This window comes from Corvus cornix, chromosome Z (genome assembly GCF_000738735.6).
Source record: "Corvus cornix cornix isolate S_Up_H32 chromosome Z, ASM73873v5, whole genome shotgun sequence".
Classification (NCBI taxonomy): domain Eukaryota; kingdom Metazoa; phylum Chordata; class Aves; order Passeriformes; family Corvidae; genus Corvus; species Corvus cornix.
The window spans coordinates 8,394,604-8,420,139 of record NC_046357.1 but is presented as its reverse complement, the minus strand read 5'-3'; positions in this window follow the sequence as shown (position 1 = coordinate 8,420,139).

Below are 25,536 nucleotides of genomic sequence, written 5' to 3'. Positions count from 1 at the left end.
TATTCTGCATGAATCTGCTCCAAATCAGATTTTCTTGTTAATATATATTTTTACTATATTGTTGAATATTAATTAGTGACTATGCATAATCATAAAGGTAATAACATAAGGCACGCAATTGTTTTAAATGTTTTACAGCTGTGTAAGAAGAGTTTGTCTGCACTCAAACACCCTAGATTTAGGCAAAACGAGCACCCGGGAATATGTATCCCTACTTACAAAACCTGTGCAAAGGAATTTTTGTTTGTTTACTGTTTCAAGTCATGGCTAGTGACCTAAGCTTTAGTAGACTGATACCTGACCTGATACACTGCAACACAGTCAATATTTGAATTTTGAACTGCTGTATTATGGGCAACTCTTAAGACAAGGTTTTCCGAGTTAAGAGTGAGAGAGCTCTGCATCGTAAAGATGAAAACAGAATCTCTCCCTCTGCTTTATTTGTCTAAAAGGCTAAATAGTAATGAATCACATTGGAGCATGGAATGTGATGTTAATGCAATTACTTGTTATTTTTTGAATTTTCAAAATGAATAAATAATGCTTATTTTGAAATAGTATACTATGGTTGTGCTGGTCCCACGAAGTTCTTCAGTGATTAAAGGCTACAACCAAGAAGGCCAAGGAGCTCTCAACTGTAACAGTTCAGAAATAGAAAAGTGACAACAAATATAGTTTTTGGAATCAAGAATGAAATGTCTTTTTCTGAGAATAAAGACCCACACTGACAGAACCATGTGTAAATTCTGAAAAGTTTCAGCCCACACAGAAGTCCCAATTCCCAGCACATATTGATAAGCACACACACATTCACTCCATGGGTTCAATAATTTCAGTCAGGCTGTCTTAATGTGACTTAGAGTTTCAACTTCAGATTTCATCTATCTGGAACCTTACAGACACAGAAAATACAAATAACAGAAAACATATGAAAAATTAAATTAATTAAGTATTTGCAATTTATACATTGAAGAAATTTTTAGTATTCCAGAAATCATATGAATAACACATTGTTAGATTCAGTTACCATGTGCACAGTATATAGTCATGGAGTCGGACGTAAAAGATGATCTTTGCTTGGATAAATAAATCACAGAATAGGTCAGGCTGGAAGGGACCACAGTGGGTCGTCTGATCCAACCATCCTGCTCAAGCAGCACCATCCCAGAGCGCATTGTACAGGATTGCATTAGGATGGTTCTTGTCTATCCCCAAAGAAAGAGATTCACTCAGTTAGAAGCTCAGTGATTACTTTTTTTTAAGAGATCTGTGAAGTATTTCTAGGCATAGGTCAATTGTTGTTGTGAAGAATACATACAGTTGCAAAATGTTGTCATTTTAAAACACAATACCCTTAGCAAACATGAACAATTAGCATTTTTAACAATGACTTATTTTACACTTTAAAACACATGCTTCTGTAGGAACATATTTGTCAATCTAGAAATAGACTAGTTATACTGCAACTGGACTCTAGACAAAATAACTACCAGAGTCCAAACATTTCTGTTTTAAATTTAAATGTCCCAGATCTTTGAAGACTATGCATATTGAAGAAATGACTTCTAATAGAAACTACAATGTGTTATTCAAAGTCCTGTTTGGTGGAGGAACCAAAGCAAATCAATGATTTTCTGATCTATCTGAGGCCTGATCAAGGTGCTCCACCTTTTAAGGATGTCATTAATTCAGAGCGCCAACTTGGCATAAAATAGAGAAAGGTTTATTAGATAATTTTTGTAAAAACTAAATTTTCTTGCATTACTGTTAACATTCATCCAAAATATTTAATTAAATATCTTTTTTCACAGTCTAATTTCTTGGAAATGAACTTAAGTAATTGAAATCAATCATCAATTTGTTTTTCAAATACCGTAGTTTTAGCTCAGGGAAGAAACAACCACTGGCACATACAGGTGTTTATATATTGGTTAGTTAAATAATACACTATATAGTAGTGTATTACTTTTTTAATGGGCTAAGAAACTAAGAAAACAAATGATGTTAAACATTTGAAAGGAGTTTTTGTCTACAAGCAGTTTATTTTCATTCCTTCTTTGATAATATGATATAGAAATTACTCTGATGATCAGCTGATCACCACCATTCATATTTCATGACAATGTATGCATCTAAATAATTAATCTAATAAAACATGATTGTAACTTTATATGTTTCCTAATTATCCCTTGTCATAAGTAACAAAGCAATACCTGTGATCATATGCTGTCTGTAGTTAAATATTATCTCTTTGATGAGCAGCCAGGAGTCAAGAAAAATAAGATTAATCTGAATACAGAAGGTTCCAAATACCTTCAGATAGGATGTTCTGGCACTTTCTCAAACACAGAACCAAGAATCCAAAAATAAAAGTCAGTGGAGAAACCTTATGAAAAGGCTGTTCCTTAAGTTTCTAGATGGCATTCTGGAAAGCTGTAAGTCATTTAATATTCCATTTAAAAAAAATTAAATATAATCTCCAAGTTTGGATTTGTCTGGTCTTAGAACATAACAATCTTCTGAGCCATGGACTTTTGTTTGATAGAAATGTTGAACCAGAAAATGCAGCCATAATTTTAAAAGGAATGACCCTAGATTGGCTCTAGTTTAAATTCTCTGCCTACGTGTAGCTATATACTGCCTCCAAGCTGCGGCAGCTTTTTTACTGGTGTACAGGAGAATCAAGTGTCCAGAGGTCTCCTGACCTCTTCCAATTTATATTCTTTTTTCCTCCTTTAAAATGGTAAAGTGTGGTCTGTAAGTCACTTTTCAAAGATAAGCGTGTGTGAATCTGACAGTATAATTTTGCCCTTAATAAACAGAATTTATAGCGTAAGCTGTTTCAGAAGCTGTGATAAACGAGATAATTGGACATTATTCCATATTGTAACACAGACGGCCAAAATTATACCATTTAAGACACTTAAGAGGATGTGTTTGACTTCTTAAAAATATACTTTTATAATAACGAAATCCAAAGCTTATACTTTTCTTAACTGACAAAGGTATTTTGAGAAACCCATCAATTATAATTCTAAGTGTGTCTCTGTGAGCCAGTTTATATTGACAAGAATACTGAAATAGAATTCAAAGATTAACTTGACTTGTAATGGTGTTGAGAATTCTCACATAAAACACAGCACTATTCCTTTATTACTGAGTTTTTTTCTCTTTTATGTGAAATGTGTAAAAATCAATGTTCAATCATGTAATATTCAATATATTGCATATATATTATTCTGTGATATACAGGGGAAGTTGTAAATGAAACATAAAATAGTAATACAAACCTTTGCAGAGGCCTGTGAAATCTTGTGTGTGTACAAGTGCAAGAAAATGTACATTTTAAAATGAAAGTACAAACCACTCTCTATTATAAGTCAAGATTAAGGAATACTCCCAGTTTTGCTATACTTCTACTTTCCTGGTATTTTAAAAGCCTGATGATCTAAGAGCACACACATTTACTTATCTTTCAAAGACATAATCACACTGTCATCCATTTCAGTACCACAAAAGATGGATAGCATAACATGGACTTAAAATGGGTTCATTAATTATCAAAAAGATAAGTGTTTCATCAGGTATATACAGCAGATAATATTTATCTTTTCTCATAGAGAAAAAAGATTAAAGTAATTCTTACACACATACTGGAAAAGTAAAAGGCTGTACCACTGAAAGTTTCATAAAGTGACACTAGATAATACACTCTGCCACTAAAGACAACCTTACACAAACACAGCCACAGATGCCTTCCATCACATTCAACTTTGGCAGTTAAATACCAGAATGAAACCATATATTCCAACTTTAACTATTTCATAAACTTCCTTTTGTTTCTTAGCAATTACACACACAGGGACTGCTTTTCAAAAGTTAGTGTTTCTGTTGCAGTATTTGATAACTACTTGATAGATATAGAGTAAATAATTTCACTAACTGTATAACACAATGATACGTGAAAACAAATACCAGGACTGTGACAGTCTCTGAAAGGAAATATCAAGTCCATCTAGGCATAATTAGTGAAACTGTTATGTGAAGTAAAGAAATATTACTATAAATCTGTCAGGAAAGAAACTCTGACAAAATAAAACAAAACTTGGGTTATTCTGACATATTTAGCAAGGATCTGGTCTGAAACAAGATCAATAGGAAACAAAAAAAAACCCTCATGAGAAATAACTGATTTAAAATGTACTGTCATGAACAGGAGAATGTATCTTAAATTTTCAATTCTATTTCTTTTTTAAAAAGTGTTTTGTCTTAAACTTTTCCTCTGAAAAATCTCCCCAAAGTTTAGATGCTGCAGGTACAATTACCAGTAAATGAGAAGAATCAATAAGAGAAATCCTTTGTCAGCTGTGATTCCCTAAAGACTATGTGTTATGTTTGTAAATGTATTATTTCATCAGTCAAATTAACCTTTATTTTTACTGAAAATAGGTTTAAGATAAATAGATCTTTGTCTAGTACATTTGAAAAAATACCCCAAACCCCAAATCCTTGTAGTATTGAATTTTTATGCAAGTAACACCCATTTTAGTGAACATTTCTATCCTGTTATAGGTAAATATTTTAACACTTGGTCATGTCCCAACCTTTTTTAAATTAGAAATTCACAGCAAAAATAGAGACATTACTCTAAGAAACATCATAAGTCAAAATCTCAAAACAATCCCTCTCTCTTAACTGCAACACCATATCTGGAGTGAGGAAAAAAAAAGCTGTGTTCAGAAATAATCCTGTTCATGACTTTCAGTTTTGGCTCAGTCAGAACTCAGTGAAATAAGTGGAGGTTCAAATTAACTTTACTGAATTCTGGATCATATTCCTAATATGAATCAGTAACTCTGTTTACTCACAAGATTGCATATAATTTATTACACATTACAACACAGAATTAATGCCTAATTTTCCTTCAGGTAAAACTGAAACTAAAAAAGACAGTTGATTTCTATATTACTTAAAAATACATACCCTCTTTTAATATTTGTTAGTATCTGTCTCCATATACTTACAGTTCTAACAATTGCAGAAATAAATGTAGATAAGGAAAAACTTTGAAAAATTTATTCAATTTGGAAAAATTATTAAAATAAACCCCCAACTTTTGTGGTTTGTCAAACATTTGATGCTTATGAACAATATGCTACCCTATATATTTAGCAAAATACTGCTTTAGGAGTACAGGAGAGCACAGAAAATTACATTTCTAACAAGGTATCTAAGGAGACTAATTGAGGTGAAAATACAAAATGCTAGAATATTGAAAGGAAAACTATTAAGAACTTGTGTCAATTTTGTGTGTTGCTCTATCCAGTAGCATTTTTAAAATAAAATTACAGTTTGCTTTTCATCATTATTATTGACTCATCCAAATGCTTTATGGACATCGATGAAATCTATTGAATCTTAGTGGCGAAAATATCGGGAACAGTATTGAAACTAACACAGGTCAGTGATTTTTAGCCTCAGTGACTTTTTGAAAACGATGCCCTGACAGTTTGCAATTCCACAGCTTCAAAAGAATGTTTTAACGGCACATAAACTTTTATGATGTTCTAAACACGTTAAGGAAAGGAAACACAGTTTAGTTCAGGGCTGGGCTTTCCAAACCTGAAAAATTATGTTTATTTCCACTTAAAACAGCAAGGCCATCCTACCAAACCTTTCAAGGGATATATAATAATAAATGGAAAGCCTCCAAAGGGAGCAAGTTTATTCAAGTCTAAATGATAATGTCATTCATATTGAAGGATTAAATAATTGAACATATAAAGAACTAAAAATGCATCACTGTTTAACTCCTGAGAAACTACAGAAATGTTCAGTGGTTAAACTCTATATACATTCCTTCAAATATATGTCACGGAATATGGAGTGCAAAATATAAAAGCCTGATACTGACTAAACCTTGGCCACAAAATATTACTGAAATTTGAGCTGGTGAAGAATATACTGGTCTAACCATGAAGTGGAGAATACTTTAGCTAATTATTTCCAAAATAATTTGATACCTGTGAATTTATTTAAAGTATTAATAGCTACTTCCTTTTTTATTTTTTGTTTTGGTCTAAGTTTACAGTCAAATCAGATTCAGAAACTGAAATGAATCTTTCAGATTGAGACATCATTATGTTTAAAATGACTCACCTTTTTTTTTAACCACATGCGTGCACACTACATTCAAACAATATAGCATTTTAATACTGTGAATATTAATGAATTTGACAGTGCTATTTTGGGAAAAAGTCAATGACATTCATACACATCAAATGTTTCTCTGCAGTCCAAACAGAAAAAAACCACATAAAAATGAGAACTGGATTCAGCAAGCATATAGTATGAAGAAGTTAACTCAGGGATTGCAGAGTGAATGACAGCCTATTTTCTGCAGCTAACTCAAGATTAGAATTGGCACCTATCCTTATGCTAATGAACACCTAATTAGAGACACCTCCTATTCAATAAACTGCTCTCTTATCATCAGTTAGATTACCTGACAAGCCCTTTTACTCCAGTTCTGGCCCACCAAGAATCTTCATTCTTTTTCTTGTCTTCTTTTCTGCAAGAGAACTGATCCCGCTTAATCCCTGGAATAATGTAGCTCCTCTTGTGGAAGAGCTGGTTTCCCTCTTCCCCTTTTTACATCAAGCTAATGGAGCCAGTAGGTATTCTATTGATCTTTCTCTATGTGGTTTCCTCAAGGATTTGACAGACTTCCTTACAGGTTAAACATCCAGGCTTTCTGAAGTGGCTATAAAGCTTTGGTTTTGATTTTTAAAACTTTTTCTCAAACCCTTGCTCATCCATAATCTTTAAAAGCTCAGTTGATGCCATGCAGAGTACAGGCTTATTTCTTTGCTGAACTAATCTAGACACTGTGTAGTGTTGAGTACAGTTGTCTGATTCAAATCTTCTGTTACAAAGCAGATGACATCTAGCTAGATGTCATGAGAAGAGACTAACAATGACAATTCACTTATCCCTTAGAAAGAATCAATTCTCCCACAATGCATCTGTCAGAGAACTCTCACTCAGTAAAAGCAATTTTTCTAGCTGTCTGACACTGTAATTGCTCTTAAATTTTCAATGAACGTTTTACAAGAACTCCCCTGAACCATGATGAAAAACTTAACTTTTTCTAAAAATGAGAGGCTGACAGGATGAAAGAGGTCTTTCTATTTAAAGCTTTGCTTGCTTCAGTAGGAATTCTTTCATATCATCAACAAGCTGTTGAATAGAGGATAGATTACTTTCCATTTATTTCATCAATCAGATTAAAGGCTCTCCTTCACAATGCCCTTTAAACAAGAGCTGTTTATGATGTCCTCCCAGGTTCTACTTTAATGTAGTATTAAATCACCCTGAGCAGAGAGGCAGGCAAAGCATATAAATATGATGAATATCTGACAACATTTAAGCATTGCATACATTCAGGTCATTTCCCTATTTCTTGTCACTCTGCAAAAAATCTGAAATCTGCCCATTGTCCCAAGCAGGTTTTAATGGCTATGTGTCATTTTGATCTGCCCATCGTCAAAAAGGAAAAAAAAAGAAAAAAGTTGAGATATAAGTATAAATAGATATATAGATAGATACATGATAGTTCTATATCTGAAATCTTCTGACAGAGAGCATGCATGACACCAGCACACAGAACTGCTCATTCACACACTTATTTAATTAAGACATAGTCTGAAAGATGGATCACTTTTAGGTGCAGATATGTTATATTTTTAGCACATATAAATATTGCATAGGAAAAAAAGTGTTGTGTTTCTTTCATTTTGTACACACTGAAACTGTTTTATTAGTATGAGAAATATGTACAAGCTGCAGGCGATTGTTCAAGAATAATCAATAAGACTTTTGGTGTTATTATTGACTACACCATTACAGACACCATGCCTTATTATCTAGATAATTCCCCAATTAAATAACATTAAGCATATTAAAACATATCATTTTCCCTGGATCACCATGGAGTTTTGAAAAACAGTAATGAATTCTGAAATCTTTACATGTCATGATATATTTTAATTAAGTATTTAGACATTTTAAATGCCAGATTATTTGTGTTAGAAATGGGGAGTTCCAGTACAATCAATAAACATAAACCATCAAATAACTTGCATATAATCAACACATAAATAGCAAGCCCATACCGAGAATAAATTTGTGCATTCATGAGAATTCTAGATTGTGTTTTGGCTGGCTTTTTTGTTTTACTACCAATCCTATAACAGTTCTGAAACTGTTGTTAACGTGCATAATATATATACGCATATTAACAATATGAATTAATTAAACAAATATTTTTTATTTATTATATCGAGAAGAATTTTATACTGTAACCTTCTGAAATCTTTCCTTGTGAAGTGTCCAGTGTGCAGGATGGGAATAACCCTTGGTGTATATTAATGTGTTAAATGTGTGATTATGCATTAGGAGGCTTTCTGATGATGTACCTTTTATAAATTATGGGAGTAGACGTGTGTAACTGGAAATGTCCCTACAAAAAAAGTTGTTTTCCTTGATAGAAATGATACATTTCTTAATAAAAGGGGATTATTGTCATTCCCTTTATGGGATGTTACAATAAAAATAAGAGTGTATAACTTATTCCCTTCTCCAAACCTACACTTTAATAATAATTGAAACAAAACCTGTCTTTAAAATTTGGTCTTCTTTCACAAATACAAGGTTTCTCAGTTGAATTGACAGTGGAGCTTTCCTTTCAGCTTTAGTTCTTAACACACACAAACTCCTCCTGCATTTGTGTGTTTAAACATTTCCATATTCCTCCTTTCTCCATGGCTTACTCTCCATGAGTGTTACATTGGTGTTTTGTCTGCTTTTTCCATTTTCACAGTAAAATTGGAAGAGCTAGCTCATCTTTTGTCATCTCAATGAAGTCAGTGAGAAATCTATTTTTGCATACATTTTTGCATAAGAGTTTTAAGGACTCTTAAATTGCTGGAGAAATTCTGTAAATTGATTGATTATTGCTTTGCAGAGCTACTTCCACAAGCTAGTGTAAAAATTAATCTGTTTTTACTAGTGCCAAATGGTTCACTAAGTTGGTTTCTTAAAAAACAAAATTAAAAAATTCTATGATCTTATTTTTTACAGAGTCTTGTATTCTGAATCATCCTTAACATCCGTAATACACTGATCTCATGTTAGATCAGTATTTACTCAGTGCAAGTGTTGAGAAAAATAAAGCGTTATCAGTTTTAGACTGTCAAAATCTTTGCCCATAAAAATTGCTGATTTTGACAAAATATTCGCTGGTAGTATTTCTTAGACTAAAGGAAATATTTCCTGGACTGAATGAAGTAGTTTTAATTGCAACCAAACTAGCAAGGTAGAATGGGGAATGCCAGGTGGAATTTAATTTGTCTAGTGGTTACTTGTCTAACTTAAGAAAGTAGAAATGAGCAAGTAGAAACTTAATCACAACTTCTGTGGTACAAGATAATGTTCTAGATGGATCTCTTCTAGTTTTAACTACTAAAAGAGGAATTATTTGTTTCCTAAGAAGAACTGTTTCTCGCATTTTGCAGGAAGAAGAGAATAATTTCTTCCTAGATATGCTAACTAAAATCCTAAAAGAACTATCAAGAAATATCTCAAGTTAAAAAAAAAGTTGGTTCTTGCTTCTCTTATAATTATTTAGAAAACTATTATAATTATTTATTAAACTATAAGGAAAAATATATCTTAATTACTTTATTATTTATCTTCTTTAATTCATTCGGAAAAAATAGGAAATATGGACAATAATTTTCTAGATGTCAATATTCTTTCCAGCATGGACCACAGAAGGGGAAAATCCTGGACATAAATCACCTTTTCTCTCTGTAAGCCTATTCTCTTTCATAAAAGAAAAGCAAACCCAGTAATTCTACCAATGTTGGTCAACTTTCCAAAGAGTTCTCTACAAGAAGTGCTGCGGTTCTGTGAACCTTTTCACTCTCTGCTTATTTTAGAAAAAGCAAGTGCATTTATTTTCACTGGGACACTCCCTGCTAATAAACTTGTTTCTGCTCTTCCTGAAACCAGCAGGGTGATTTCAATGAGAGCAAAGTTCAAGGAAGGGTCTATGGAGATACCCATCTTTAAGAATACAAAATTAATGCCCTCCATTACCATCAGTAGGAAAATTCACACACTTTGTGTTAGACACATATTGAAAATTATACATTTCATATAAAGGAGATACAAAGTAATCTCACAGTATGAACATGCAAGTAGGAGGAGATGATGACTGTTATTACAGATATTCTTTCAAAATATTTCAGATCCAGACATTTTACAGATAAGAAAAGTATGATCAAATGAAACAATTTGTAATTGAGAAAGTGTTGTTATGCTGGATTCAGTGTAATTTTATTTCTAAGAGAAATACTTGCAAGAAACTTGTACCACAAAAAAAAGTCAATTTAAAAATGTGGCAAGAAATAACTGCATGCTTAAAGTGCACAAAAGAATGACAGGAAGTATGTGATGAAAATGCTAAAGGTATCTCTATGCTGATTTTGAGAGGGATGCCATTTCCATGTGACTTTCCACCCCCTGCCAAAATCTCAAAGAACAGAAATTAACACAAAGGGTGAACAATGAAGATGCTTCATGGAAGATTTAAGCCATGTGGAAATGGTGAGCTATTAATCAAAGCAAGATTTTCTTAGGCTGGAGAAGTGCAATAAACATCTGACCCTTCAAATATTTGTCTGAACTCCAAACTTCTGGGGATTCCCTCATCATTTTAGTTTTACAACTTTATTATTAACACTTTGCTGAAACAGAAGCAATGGCCAGGTTAATCTTGCTGAGAAAGAAAACTATGGTAAGCCATACAAGGTTATACTTCACCAGAGTTAATTGATTTTACATCTGGCCCATCAACTGATTTTATGAAAGTTGAATAGTGTCTTTGTCTTCACCTTAATACTATGGCATACATAGAAAATTATTTCTTTAGATCCTTCATTAAATCAATCAAAATGAAATGGAAACAGAAAGCTATTTGAGCTACTAGAACTCTAAAATAGCAAATTTTAGTTTAGTATCTCTAAAGCACAAGCAAACTAGTGCTTTAAAGACACTAACAACAAAAACCTACTTAGGAGGCAGAGGCTAGGGGAAAACTCAGAAAGAGAAAATATTTGTGAATAAAGAAAAAGTACATTATCCTTTTCAATCATATCTGTATAGACACTTTAAGATTTGAGGATATAGAACCACTTACGTCATGTTCTAATTCAATTTTGGGATTATATTTGTTTTTCCAGTAGTTCTGCAATGATGCACTGAGATGCAGAAAAAGAATTCCATTCACATCATATATTTCACATCTCATTAGCTGAACTCATAAACAAATTTTCTCTACATTTCCCAGCATTACATTTAGTCTTGTTGCCAGTCAATAAAAATAACTATAACTAAGGAGAAAATATTAGCTGAGAACAAAAAAAAAATTACGACATTGTGCATGCCGAGGCTATTCCTAGCTCTTTAGTGATATGCACTGTCTTGGAAAATTTATTTTCCTCTATCAGTATTCCTAAATTGGACAAAATCAAACCCACTATAATTATATAATTTATATTTAAAATTTCCTTATTATTTTCAAATTGGATATGACCAGATTTAAGCTGGGATAGAGTTAATTTTCATCCTGGTAGCTGGTACATTGCTGTGCTTTGCATTCAGTGTGAGAGTCATGCTGGTGACTCAGAGATGTTTTGGATGTTGTTCAGCAGTGCTCACCCTAAATCCAGGGCATTTCAGTCTCCCATGCTCTGCAGTGATCAGGTGCCCAAGAGGCTGGGAGAGCATGGCCAGAGCTGACCTTTCCTGGCCAAAGGGATATTCCATACACAGACCAACATGGCCAGGGTATGAACTGGGGGGAGCTGGCTGGGAAGGGGCAGTCACTGCTGGGGGACAGGCTGGGCATCGGTCAGCAGGTGCTGAGCAACTGTGTCACTGTGCATCACTGCCTTTCTGGGGTTTTATCCCTGTCTCTATCATCATCATCATTGTCATCATCTTCATAATCATCCTCATCATCATCCTCATCGTAATTATTATTAATTATAATTATATATTAATTTTTTTCAATTATTAAACTGTTCTTATCTCAACCCACAGGTATTATATTTTTCCTTTTACTCTATCCTAGTGGGGCAGGTGGCTGGGTGAGTAATGGGTGAGCAGCTACATGGTACTTATTTAATGGCTGGGATTAAATCACACGAAGATGAATCTAAAGTTTAAAGAGTTTTGGGTTGGATTCTTTGAAAACGTTATTGATTCTCATAATGAACTCCCCTTAGAATTTCAAAATATGTTTTCAAAACATTACTTTTGATGTATTTTTCTGTGCTTTCCATTACTGCACCTTTTCTAGAATGTCAGTGGTAACTGTGAACCTCCAAAGGGTGCTTGTGTTGGTCCTCAAATAAGTATTTAAAGCCGATGGAGTGAATCCCCAGACCTTTGAGGGAATCAAGCTTGATTAGACTGGATACTTTTCAAAAGCTTATATTACATGCTAAGGTATCTATCCAAAGTGTACAATGAAAGTTGCACTAAGGCATTTCAAATATTATTTTGGTGTATTATGAATTGTCATTAGAATTCATGCAAAGCATGTCAAGGAAGGATTAACAAAAATATTAAAAAGTGAAAGTGAAAGGAATTATGCTAAAGATGAATGCTTAGGATTTTGGCAATAAGGTCTAGGAATTAAAATTGTGCAGGTAAATTACTCCGTCAAATCCCTACAGTTTTCCCAGCCTTTTAAAGGGCACAAGCATCAAAATTATTTTTTAGATCATTTGTCTATTTTCTGATAGCCAGCTTCACCAGGTTGAACAGCTGCAAAATTTAGAGCCAAAAAACCTGTCCATTGGGAATTTGAGACTTGGAAAGGCCTTGGGAAAAGGAATTTATGAGCAGCTTAACCAACGGCTTGTGTTGGCCTTCCTTCAGTTCTTGCTGCTTCTTCTCTACCTCTTATGAATAGAGGACTGGCACAAGCCAGAATTCAAAGGATTTGCATACAAGGAAGTTTACATTGGAACTTTTTTTAGTATTTTTTGTGAAAATGGAATAGGAAATTAATTGATACAGCTTGATTGCTGCCTCTTAGTTAGAAAACCTTAGTCTCTAGCAAGTTAAAATAGGAAGGCTAAAACTTCTTTAAAATAGGAGTTAAATCTCCTATTTTAAGTAATTCCATACCAAGAGAGAGCTGGGTTTATTCCTTTCAAGGCATGTCAATAGATATATGATAGATTTCCAACACAAAGAACTGCAAAATTCTGAATGGCATGAAAATTATAACAAAATGAAATACAAAAAAATCTTACACAATTTTTAAAAAGTATTTTCTGATTGAAATTTTAATGTAATTAATGTAATTAACACCAGGTTAAACTAAACAGCAAATCTTACCTCCCTTACTAGTTCCTCTTTCCTGCAGCAGAGAAAAAAAATTTAAAAAGCAAGATTCCAGCAAAGTTACAAAATTCTGTTATTGTATCATTTTGACAACGTCTGTTTTAAAAATCACCTCTGACAGTTTTCTGGAGTACCTTGCTTTGCAGTGAGTAAACTCACAGGAAGAGACAGCAGCAATCACAGACACAATTTAAAAATATTAGTAGGATTTTTCTGAATGAACACAAATGCTCCTTTTAACCTTAGAACAGAGAAAAACAATAAACAGATGAGCTTTCAGGGACACACGGTGTCATGTACTTGAAAACTTGGCCTCAACTCTCAACTACATTAGCTGATGTAGTTAAAAGGAGATGCCTTGTCTTTATTTGCATAGGTTTTCTTTTAATAGTAAGATCATTACAGCTATAACTGGTTTAATAAAAAATACATTTATTTTAGGCATTCTTACTGAAGTAGTTGTTTCCCAGCTGCTAAACTGAAGGAAGGACTAAAAAGTTCATGCAAGCAAGGTACTTAGTGTTGAAAGTGATGTGGCAGAAAAAAGACAAGCAGGCAGGTGAAGTTTAGAGACTGGGATAATGGAAAAATTAAAAGGTAAGATCAAGTTCAAACAAGAAGAAGACGTATTTTTATCCAATTATTATTTAAAAATGTAAATAAAATATTGTTATATTTTATGTTTTAGAAGAGAGGAGAAAGGATCTATTTAGTATAATCCAACTAACAGACTAAGAATATACAATGCCTATTTTCAAGGGTTGAAATATACCAAAGTGTTTTCTCTAAGACCAAGGTAAAGTATGTTTGATTTTTTTAAGGTAGGAATGATGGCCCTCATAGAAGACTTCATTGTAGTGACAGTAAAAAAGGTATACCTTAAAAGTGTGAAAAAATGTTCAAAAATATTTGAAATACTGGATGAGTAGGAAGAAGAGAGAAAAGATGAAGAGGTGTTTTCAGCTAGGGTCTTGAGTATTGGGGAGAAAAGAGAAAGATTGCTGGCAAAGATGAGGAATTTGGAAGCATCAGGGAAGGCAGTTAAATGGAAATGGATGCTGATAGACAAAATTGTCCAATATGATAAGTTTTGGTTTTAGATTCAGCATTAGCTCAACTAGTTCAGTCATAGAATTGTGTTCCATGTTTTGTGCCTAGTGCTGTACAACACAGGATCACACAGATAGTTAACGTAGAGATTTCCTGCTTTTGAAGGGATATGAGACATTATCAGTTACCTTGAATATTCTCATCTTTTCCAGCCATTCATTACAACTGCTGGGTTTTTGTTTTTATGATAATGCTTACATTATTAAGGGTTGCAAGGAAATGCTTTGCTACATGTGGTGATCACAGAGATGGATGTCTATTCTGTGGACTGTGCTGACTAAAGATATTATCAACAAATTTTTCTACAGGAGGTGGATGTGTTCCTACACAAAATAAACCCATACTCAATATAAACCAGCAGTGGGAGGACTCATGAAGGCATAAATGAGCAACCTAAAAGGAAGTGAAAAGGTAGATACAGTGGTACCCTTCAGTGATGCATCAGTCATCACCACATATCTCTGAGAGTGGTGAAGATGTGGCAGACTGAACAAACATCTGTGTGAGAAGGAGTTTCTTAAAAAGAAGATGTGGAAGATTTTTATGAGGTGGAATTTTTATTTCCAAATTCCAGTGGAATTTGGAAAAAACTGAAGGTATTAAACTGACACTGTTATGAGAGGACTATGAAGAACAGCCATGGAGAAATTAAGAAGGAAGACTTAAATGGATGCCCGAAATGTGAGACTTCCTAATTGGGGTTTTTATTTGAAATGTGTATTACTAAGAGAATGAAAATTGGAAGCTTCATTAGACTAAGAATCGGGAGTAAGGACCATAAATCAAAAACTGGTTAAGAGGAGAGTTGGAGTTGATAATGGTTTGTTTATCATTAATACTGTGTCTGAATGTTCTCACCCATTGAAAGAAATGCACCAAAGAAACATTTCAAGTGTCAGAACTGTAACAAACAGATCGAACTCAGATAGAGTGAATCAGAAAGAAGTAGATAATGGAATGAAGAGGGTATTTGACATAGGTATTCAAATGATACATCTTTGATACCAAAACTGACAGCTTAAAGGGAAAAGAGAGTTTGTAGAGATACCTCAGTGTTACAGAAGAGTGGTCTTTTTATCACAGTGTCATAGTTTCAGTTCATATTATATTTCAAGCAGAGGAAATTTAGGGAACTTTTTTCTTTTACTAGTTGTAAGCAAATGTGCTTTGTCTTGTAGTGCTCCAATATAAAATGGATTTTACACATAGAGAAAAATATATGTGTTCTTTTCAGAAATACAATTTAAAATCATGTGAGGCTGGTAAGTTATTTTACATTAGCAATCTACTTGTTTCAAAGTAGTACATTTCAAGTAGCTGTGGAGATACTGAGAATCTGTTCCTTCTCTTTCACAACTGCTGTCAGGGACATAACAATTTCAGTGGTCTGTGTCAAACTTTTCCTGTATGGAAGAGAGAGTAAAATTACAATATGATCGAACATTTAATAGTACTGTCTCAGCAACAATATGCCTAGCCAGTACCTTTTAGTAACAAGTTTTATATGTTGTAAGAAAATAATGGCATTTCCAAGCAGCATACAACTGCTACTGTCTAGTGACCATAGCGACCATAGCCAGAGCTTGTCTTTGAGCATACCATTCAACACTGCAGAATTCTGAAGTATTATAAGCTCTCAGAAAAAAGGAAATACTAGGTATTTGGGTAAGAAAGATGTGGAAATCATTGTCTAGCTTTTTATTTTAATGACCACTGAATGAAAATCTTGGCATTTTTGATGGAGCTGGAAGGTATTTGGGATCTTCAATCCATTGTATGAATGTTCTATATAATCATTTAAATCGCTTTCTAGTTTAATGTAGATGGATGATAGTGAGAAAAAAGTGAGATTGGCCTATGGGGTAGGAAAAAAGCTCCTAAATATCAGAAATATTTTAAAAAGATATTTTATTCAGAATTCAGAGGAGAGATTTCTCAGTGTTTTGATAAGAATTATTATATTATCATACTGCTATATGAATGCCAATCTGTGTTTGCAATTTACTATTTAATAACCAATTAAATTCTACCTTTGAGATCTTGGGTTTCTTCAAATGTACTGAATCCAAATGTACCTTAAAGGATTCAGGGACACAATTTTGTAAAGTCAGCAGAAGGCACTCAAATGATAGAAAAAGGACAAACAGAGGTGAATGTGAGTGGAATAATCACTTACAGTGCTGAAACAAAGACATGAGAAGGATCAGAAAAAAACAGCACTACATCATGAGGGAATAAATTCAACAATTTTATAAAAGTGATACCCTGAGAAATGCTGATGGCTGTCCTCAAACACAGGCAAAATTATTTTATTTTTATTTGCAAATGTATGTGTACTTTCCCTTTCATTTTCTTCCCCCCTTTCTTTAAAGTAACAATCTGTATTAAACACATTTTTGTAGACCACTTTAATGGCCACCTGAGCAAATTTTTGCTGTCTCCTTCATGATGACCTGCACTATGTATTATGTAGGTACCATTTTGTGTCACAAAAATGCTAAATTAACAATTGAGAACTGAAAAAAGACAGGGACCCTCTTGAATTCCCTGCCCATAGGTTTTCTTGCCTCATACTGGCCACAGCTACCAGGAAACAAAGGAAGAATTGATTTTGATGGTTGACCCAAGAGAAAAATATCCTTTGAAAAAAAATTTGGTGTTAGATCAGGCAGCTGAATTAGCTCACCCAGTACCCACAGAAGCAGCAGATCTCACAGAAGCAAAACAGCAAGAATATGCAGACAAGAACAGGAGGAAAGGTAATATCCCACTGTGAAAGCACTTTGCCAGGATAATGTAAAAAATATATCTTGCAGGACAAACTGGTTGAGGATAAATCATGTTAAAGGAGAAAAAGGTAGAAAAAGTCATATAGAATAAGATCTATAAACAGCTAGTTTGACACTTTAATTTAGGCCAAAATACAGAGAAATATTTTGGTGTAACTGTAGCATATTGCTGATCTTAGTGGTACATTCAGGCATTTCTAGGTAGAAACAGAGAAATGAGAATTTATGCTAAAACAACTTCTTCATATACCTGTGGGTAGATTCATATATTTTCATTTAGTATAGCACAATTACCAGTCTCATTTATTACCTACCAAGATGTGAAACCACAAGGTGAGGTTAAAGTATCATCAAGGGTATCTTCATCACTTCAATATCATTGCCTTAAAAAGCACTGACCAGGAGAAGTAGATGACCTCATTTCAAAATTATTACAGTACAGAGAACTCAGTTTCAACATTATAATTCATTTTCCTACAGAATATTTCAAATTTATGATCAGTTTCCTGACATATAATAGCTAATCGTTAAGGATAGCCACTTTAACATAATATGAATACGCATTTCTCCATAGGTAATACAACAGTTCCTGCATTAGCATTATTGACTAAGGTGCATTTAACTTCTTCACTAATACTTAATGGAAGGTTAATGTATAAGTCAGAAGATTAAATGGCTTTTACTTAAAACAAGTATATTGATTAAAATAACTTAGTGTGGTTTTTAAAGATGATTATATAAAAGTAGTCACACTTTTAAATATTTTATTAAATATTATGAGCAAAATGTGGGCTTCACTGGCCAAAATTACTGGAAGTTATTGTACTAATTGTGCCTTGAGCTAATTATTGCTCATAGTTAACAAATGAATATTTTATACTGAAAGGTAACAAATCATTCCTGCTAAATTCAGCACTCAAAGTCAGCTTCATTCCATCAGTCCAGGAATTGCCCTGCTACTGTGAGCAGTCCTTCATATCCCACCTCCTCTTTCTTATGCATGGCACTACTGAAGAACAGGGTAACCTTCCAAGTACAGATTACCTTTTCATTTTCAATAAAAATTCTATTTTCTTTACATGGGCTAATATTGCTCTTCAAATGTATGTGTTAAAGTTTATACACTTAGCATCTCAAATTCCAACATGTGGCCACAAAGCTGGGGCTAGGCAAATTGTCTTGTGGAAGGTTTGGATTTAAACTTGAGATTCTGCATGTATGCAACACTTAGGAACTGATCTCACAGTTGCATTAAATAACATGCTTGGGGCCATTTTCCTATTCATTCATCTTAGTTTCAACTCAGTTAAATGCTTGTGCTGAGAATTTTTCACATCATGCGGTGGAGGGCTTCTCCTGGGGACTCTTGCTCCATATTTTACTGAGTCTTTTCAGTGTTGTGGAATTTTTTTCTCAAAGGAAAAATACTAGTTTGGGATGAAAATATTGAAACATTTATGCAAACACTGTGTATTAATAGCAGTGTGTTAAGTTATCCAGTATCATTAGTGTTTATTGTATGCTGCTGAGGTACAAGTCTTAGGCCAAAATAGATGAGTCTTGTAAAGCATGTTTTGGTTATGCCAGTTTTTTGATTCGGACCAGCTCTAATCTTAGGTGGATGCTAAGGATAAGACTGGTTGTATTTGACTGGTACTGTGATTCTGTTTGTTTGCTGACAGGCACTGCACCTGTGAGACATCTCTGTTTACATCTTTTGGAAACACAGCTGATCCGTCATAGCTTTTGCTTGAATTAGATTTTCAAAGGGACCTTAGGTAACAAAAATAAGGGCTTATGGTGTAAAAAAGCCACTAATAATTGTGTTCTTCAAACATCCCTTTGCTCACTGAGAAGAGAATGAAGATTGGCTCTAAAGTTTCATGGCTCTGGTAGAAAACACTTTTTATTTCTCTTCCTTTTAAAATTTCACACATGCTTAAGTGCAGTACATGCTTACTAAAACTTAAGTGGAATAAATAATTTGTATAGCAGAAAATAGCTAAAATATGATGTCTTCATGTTAGAAAAGGGATGAACACAGACAGATAGCCAGAAAATTTTGAGTGACCCTGGAAAACAGTGAGCAAGAGGCTACTCACTACACCTCCTCAGGCAGGTATCAAAAGAAACTAAGTGTGTTCAAAGAAAGGAAATGTTTCTGATGAAATGTAGTTGAGCTATAATACAGCTTGCAACAGAAGGCTGCAAGTACTGTAAGTGTACATGGATTCAATAACTGATTGAACATATCCAGGGAAGTAAAATCCACTATGGGATTTTAAATTCAAAACTCTGTTTCTGTTTCAGAAAATCCCAAGCAGGAGGCCAGAGAAGCATTCTGGAGAAACACTTTTTTATTTGGTACAGTCCAGAACTCTTACGAGTGAGCAGTTTTAAACAGAACACTAAAAGGAGATAGTTAGGAGCAAATAATATCATATCTTTGCCTACTTTCCAGAGAAAAATCTGGAAAAACACTGGTTTCAAAGTTGAGTTTGTCCTTTCTGGTTTTGTCCCAGACACAAATGTATTTTTCTTTATGTCCATTTTATCTAAGGAAAAAACCAATCTGCTAATACCAAAACCCTTCACCATCACACTCCTTTCAGTCTGACACTATTTCAGAGTTGGGCTGGACATCCAGGTGGAATATATTGGCAGTTATTTTCTATTTCTCCTTTAAAGTCCCTGTGGGCTTGAGCAGGTAGCATTTGTACTGCAGCAAGATATTTTTTGTTTAATTGTTATTACATTCTTAATCCATTAAATCTTGAACCAGCAAAAGACAATGTTACCATAGACGAAAAAGTCTAAAGAATGTTGCCATAAAAAGAGCTGAAAGTACGAATAATGTCTGATCGAGCGATGGTGAACTGATTCAGTTTAAATTAAATTATAGTAGGTTTGCAATGAGAACTTAGGTTTCAAAAGGGCAAACCTTAATAAATTAAGGGAACTCATTACCAAAGTTGCTGACTACACTGACCTCTGAGATCTGAATGTGGAGGGGGTAAACATTTTAAGGAAATCTATCAAGTCAGTGGTACTGCCATAAGATTACAGGATAGGAAATGTCAAGAGTTGGTATAAAAGAGCAGAGGTGAAAGAGAAGGGTAAGAAGAGATCAGTCTGATCTCAGTAGTATGCTAGGCTTTAGCTTCTAAAGAGCTGAATAAAATAATTGAGATAGAAGAGAAAATGAAACATGTTTGATTAAGGCAGGATTAATCTGATATCCTTTTCTGATAATGTTTTTTTTTTTCTACAGAAGGAAATGCAACTTGATTTACTTAAGTATTTGATGTGAGGCCCCATAGGAAATTGCTACTTCATCTAGAGAGTGCATGGATTAAGAAAACCATTGTAAGGTGGACGAAGAACTGTAAAGGACAAAAAAAGCTTACTGACAAGGAGCTATTGGGTTCTGTGAAGGCTCTTTGGGAAGTTCCAGTATCCTGGGACTGATCTGTCTATTTCTGTTAATGGCATTTAAAAAGAAAAAATGTCTAGAAAAGAGCACAAGTAAAACTTACAGATGAGCAAAACTGAGTTATCAAAGCAAAACCCATGTGTAGATATCAACTGGACATAACTGACTGATCTTGAGGGACTAAAATATTGGAAAATGTAAATCAATTGGTTTTGAGATGAGTAACAAGCTCTCCTACATAGAAAGGTAACATCAGCTGAAAAGGAGCGTTGAAGACCTGGAAATTTTGATTTTTCTTAGACTATAAGAATGATTGGAAGGAGTTAGCCTGCTGCCCAAAGAGATTAGATTAGTATATTTTTGCTTCTTTGCACCAAGTAGCAATTTACTACTCAGAGGAAATAATAGTTTCTTTCGAACAGATTTAATAGTATTTACAAGCCAAATGAAGGCTCAAGAAAATATGTGAAACCTTCATTAAAAAGTATAAACTACAAAAAAAGAAAAAGAAGAGCCATTTATAATAGGGCTTAAAAAAATTGTGAAGAAACAATATCTGTTATGAGAGGCAACTGGACTCAGTGACCCAGAAAGCCATTCCAGTCCTGTGTTGACACATTAGAAGGAAGAATATAAGCAGTCTGGGAGAGTAAAATGCCGATATAAACACAGATAAAAAACCAAAATAACTTTTATTATATGATCCTATAGGTCAAAGAACCTTGAAGCAATGTCCTAACTTGTATTTTATTTTTTAGAATTAAACCAACACTGGCCAGGCTAATAAAATAACTATTGATCAAACATTTTAAAGAAAGATTAAGGTTCTATGTTTCCTTTAAATAAGAGTGTGAATATGCTTTTTAGCAGTTACTGTTAAAGGGCAGAAGAGTAAGCAATGTGAATCAGTAGAACCAACCAGTTTGAAAGCTCTGTTGCAACCCCTGGTTGAATTGTCTGGGCCCAATACAAGGTGCCTGTCACAACCAGGAAGGAGCAAATCAAGAGGGGAATTTGGTGCTCCAGTGAACTGAACATCTTCCTCCACCTGCTCCAAACATAACTTTCTTCTAAGCTAAAGGAAATATGAGAAAGAAATGTAGAGAGGGTTTTTTTTGTTTTGTTTTGTCGAGGTCACTGCTTTCGCATGACAAAGTAAAGACATGGGCCTGACACTGTCTGGCACAGGCTGCCTGAGAAAAAACTGTAGCTGCCCTTGTGCTTTGGAGCACCCCAGAGCATGAGGGCATGGGTGGTGCTGCAGAGCCAGGCTGCACCCTGCCTGTCCCCACTTGTGTGTGACCAGGCAGCATCCGTGAGAGCAGGCAGATCACTGGGGCTGCCAGGCTGACTGTGCTGCCCTGAATCCCTCTGGGGCTAATTGAGAATGACCTGAGCTGCTGCACTATCTTTGACTGTAGTTATAACAGTTATAAACAATAATTATTTATACTTTCATAATGATATTATCACTTGAAATATTCCTAAAGTATTCCGTTCCCTTCATCTTACAATAGATTTTAACTAAATACTAAATTCTACAAATCTGTATTTTTTTTATTCAGCGATTCAGACTTGAATCTGACTAATACCAATTTACAGATAAGCAAACCATTTTACTTAAAATAAATCTTGTGAAATTTTAGTCTTTCATAAGATCAGCTACTTTAATTTCAGAATGTTCAGTGATTTTACTCTCCAATTTTTTGGGTTGCAGAACATCTGTTTTAGAATAAAACCTGCATCCCACCTGAAAGGAGATTTTTAGCACTTTTGTATGTGTATAGAAAGCAGTCACTGCTTTGTGCTGCAGTCTTCAAATGATTTGCCTCAATTTTAAAGGAGTTGGAGCAAAATGTGTTCACCAGAGCCTAAGCTGGCATCTGGGTAAATTAGTATAATAATTTATACACCTAAGAATCAGTCTCAAAGTATTATAATAAATACATTTAAAATTATATTATTTGGATTTTTATACCAAATATATTTTACAAATTTTAATGGATGAATGTTATGAGTTTAATTTAATCTTATGAAATTTAAAGTGTTTAAAGTCATTAGGAAAACCTTTTTCCAGTATCAGAAGCTCCGCAATATTTTTAAAACTGGGTTTGAAAGGAAACTGCACTTTTTGTGCTGAAATGTCTGTTATTTTTCAAGAACCCACTATCTCCTCAAAGAAAAAATTGCAGTGAAGATCAAATTCTTCCTTATTTCAGTGCCTGCAGATAATGACCTACTTTGCCTTTAAATAGGTAATGTCTGAGGTCGTTACCTATTTATGTAATGACTTCTTCCAGTATTTACATCTGGAAGCAAATTTGGAGAGAAGACAATGCTGCTCACTGCATTTTAAGTAAAGGACCACTGTATGCTGAGCCTTTCTGAAAGTCCAGCAAGAAGACTTCCAAGGTCATATGGCTTTGAAAATCTGTCAGCAGTTCAGTTCACTGGGCAACACAAATTCAGCTTTTTTTCCATTTATGAGCAGACACAACCATCACTAACCTAACATAAGAATCCATATACCTCCCTGAGGAGAGAGACAGCTGTTCTAAAGTAAATACAGAGCAGAGATGCTGGAGACAGTGCATGTGGTGTCCAGTAAGAGGAATACAGACAAATGTCCCACATCTCTGTGCCTGGCCATGACAATGAAAATAAAAATATATGTTGATATACTTGCTATTCATTTCATGAGAAGAGAATAGCAGTTAAACTTGTAATTTCATAAAAGTCAGTATGGAAAGGGAGCTGGTTTTATATTAGAAAGGTACCCACCATAGGCAGTCCCTGAAACATATTCCTCTTACTAGCTTAGGTACCAAAATTAGGGGTGCAAGGATGCACTTTCATTTCCCTGCTGCAGTTAACATCTGACCTTCACCATCAAGGCTATAGCTTGTTAATATATATATGTACTCACACAGTGGTGATTTAGAATTAATTCCTCAGCCTAGTTAGGATGGTAGAAGAGAAGGGTATGAAGGGTAGGGTAGGAGAGAACAACTGAAATCCTCCGCCTCTTCCTGATGCAGTTGCAATACAGTAGAAAAAAGGTTATGAAAAAAAGTGACAAAAATAGCAAGAAGGAAAAAAAAAATAAGGGTTGAACTGTAAGCACATTTGTCCAAGAAGAGAGACTTAACTTCCATTAAGATTATTTTATTACCTGAAAGACTAAAAGTTATAAGACTGGACAGTGGAAAAAAGTCCAATGATTCATTTGCATGTTTGGTGCTGCTTTCAACCCTAAACCACATTCTGCAAAGGTTCTGTTTTGTTATGACAAGCTATAGGACTGCTGGGGTGGCAGAAATAAGGCTGAGAAACTTCCTGTAAAGACGGGAGTTAACCCTGAGCTAAACACCCTCTTGAGCCTTTCTGTTCTACTAACAGTAACAAACACATCTTAAATAGAAATTGTTTTAATTACACTCTGAGCCTATTGACTGGGTGGGATTAATCAGGACAAATACTGCTTTCTATTTTTAGTTCCAGTTAATTTAAACAAGAAATAGATGTGGAAACTGTCATCATTTCATACATGCCTGAAACAGAATTGAAAGCACTGGAAGAAACACTGAAATGTTTATCAGGTAGGTTTTAACTAGTTTTTAAGGGGTATGGATGAATTGCAATTTTTGTCCAATATTAGGAGGCAGAAAGGAGACAACTTTCCCATTTTCTGGTTTTAGATGCATCTTTTCATTCCAAGTGTGAGGCATTGACCCTGTCTGGGTGCCTGCTGCACACCAAAGCGCCGCTATCACTCAGCTGGACAGAGGAGAGAGGTTGTTGTGAAAGGCTCATGGGTTGAGATAAGGACGTGGAGAAATCCCTCACCAATTACTGTCATGGGAAAAGCAGACATGGCTTGGGGAATTTAACTGAATATATTGCCAATTAAATTGGAGTAGGATAGTGAGAAATAAAAACTAAATATTAAAACACCTTCCTCCACCCCTCCTTTCTTTCTGGATTCAGTTTTGCTCATGATTTTCTCCCTCACAGTGTGCGGGGAACAGGGAATGGAAATTATGATCATCACACATTGTCTCTGCTGCTCCTTCCTTCCCAGGGAAGGGCTCCTTCTCCTGCTCTAGCATGGAGTCCCTACCACCGGAGGCAGTCCTCCATGAGCTTCTCAAATGTAAGTCCTTCCCATGGGTTACAGATCTTCATCCCAGCATGGGTCACTCACAGGGTCACTGGTCTGTCCAGAAAACCTGATCCAGTGTGGGCTCCTCTCTCCATGGCTTCACAGGTCCTGCCAGGCACCTGCTCCAGGGTGAGTTGTCCACAGTGTCACGCCTCCTTCAAGAATGTCCACCTGCTCTACCATGGGTCTCCTCTGTGGGCTGCAGGTGGATCTCTGCTCCACTGTGACCTCCATGGGCTGCAGGGACACACCAGCCTCACCATATTCTTGCAGGGGAAGCTCTGCTCCAGCAGCTGGAGCACCACCTCCTGTCCCTCCTTCACTGACTGTGCTGTCAGTGGGGCTGTTTCTCCCACATATTCTCACTCCTTTATCCTGGCTGCACTTGTGCAGCAGGCTTTTTTTTTCTCCCTAAGGCAGTACCACCACCACTGATGGGCTCAGCCTTGGGCAGCAGCAAGTGCTTCTCAAAACTGGCCGGCACTGGCCCTGGACAACACGGAGGCAACTCGTAGCACCTTCTCCCAGAAGTTCTCCCAGGGCCTCCTTCCTACCAAGCC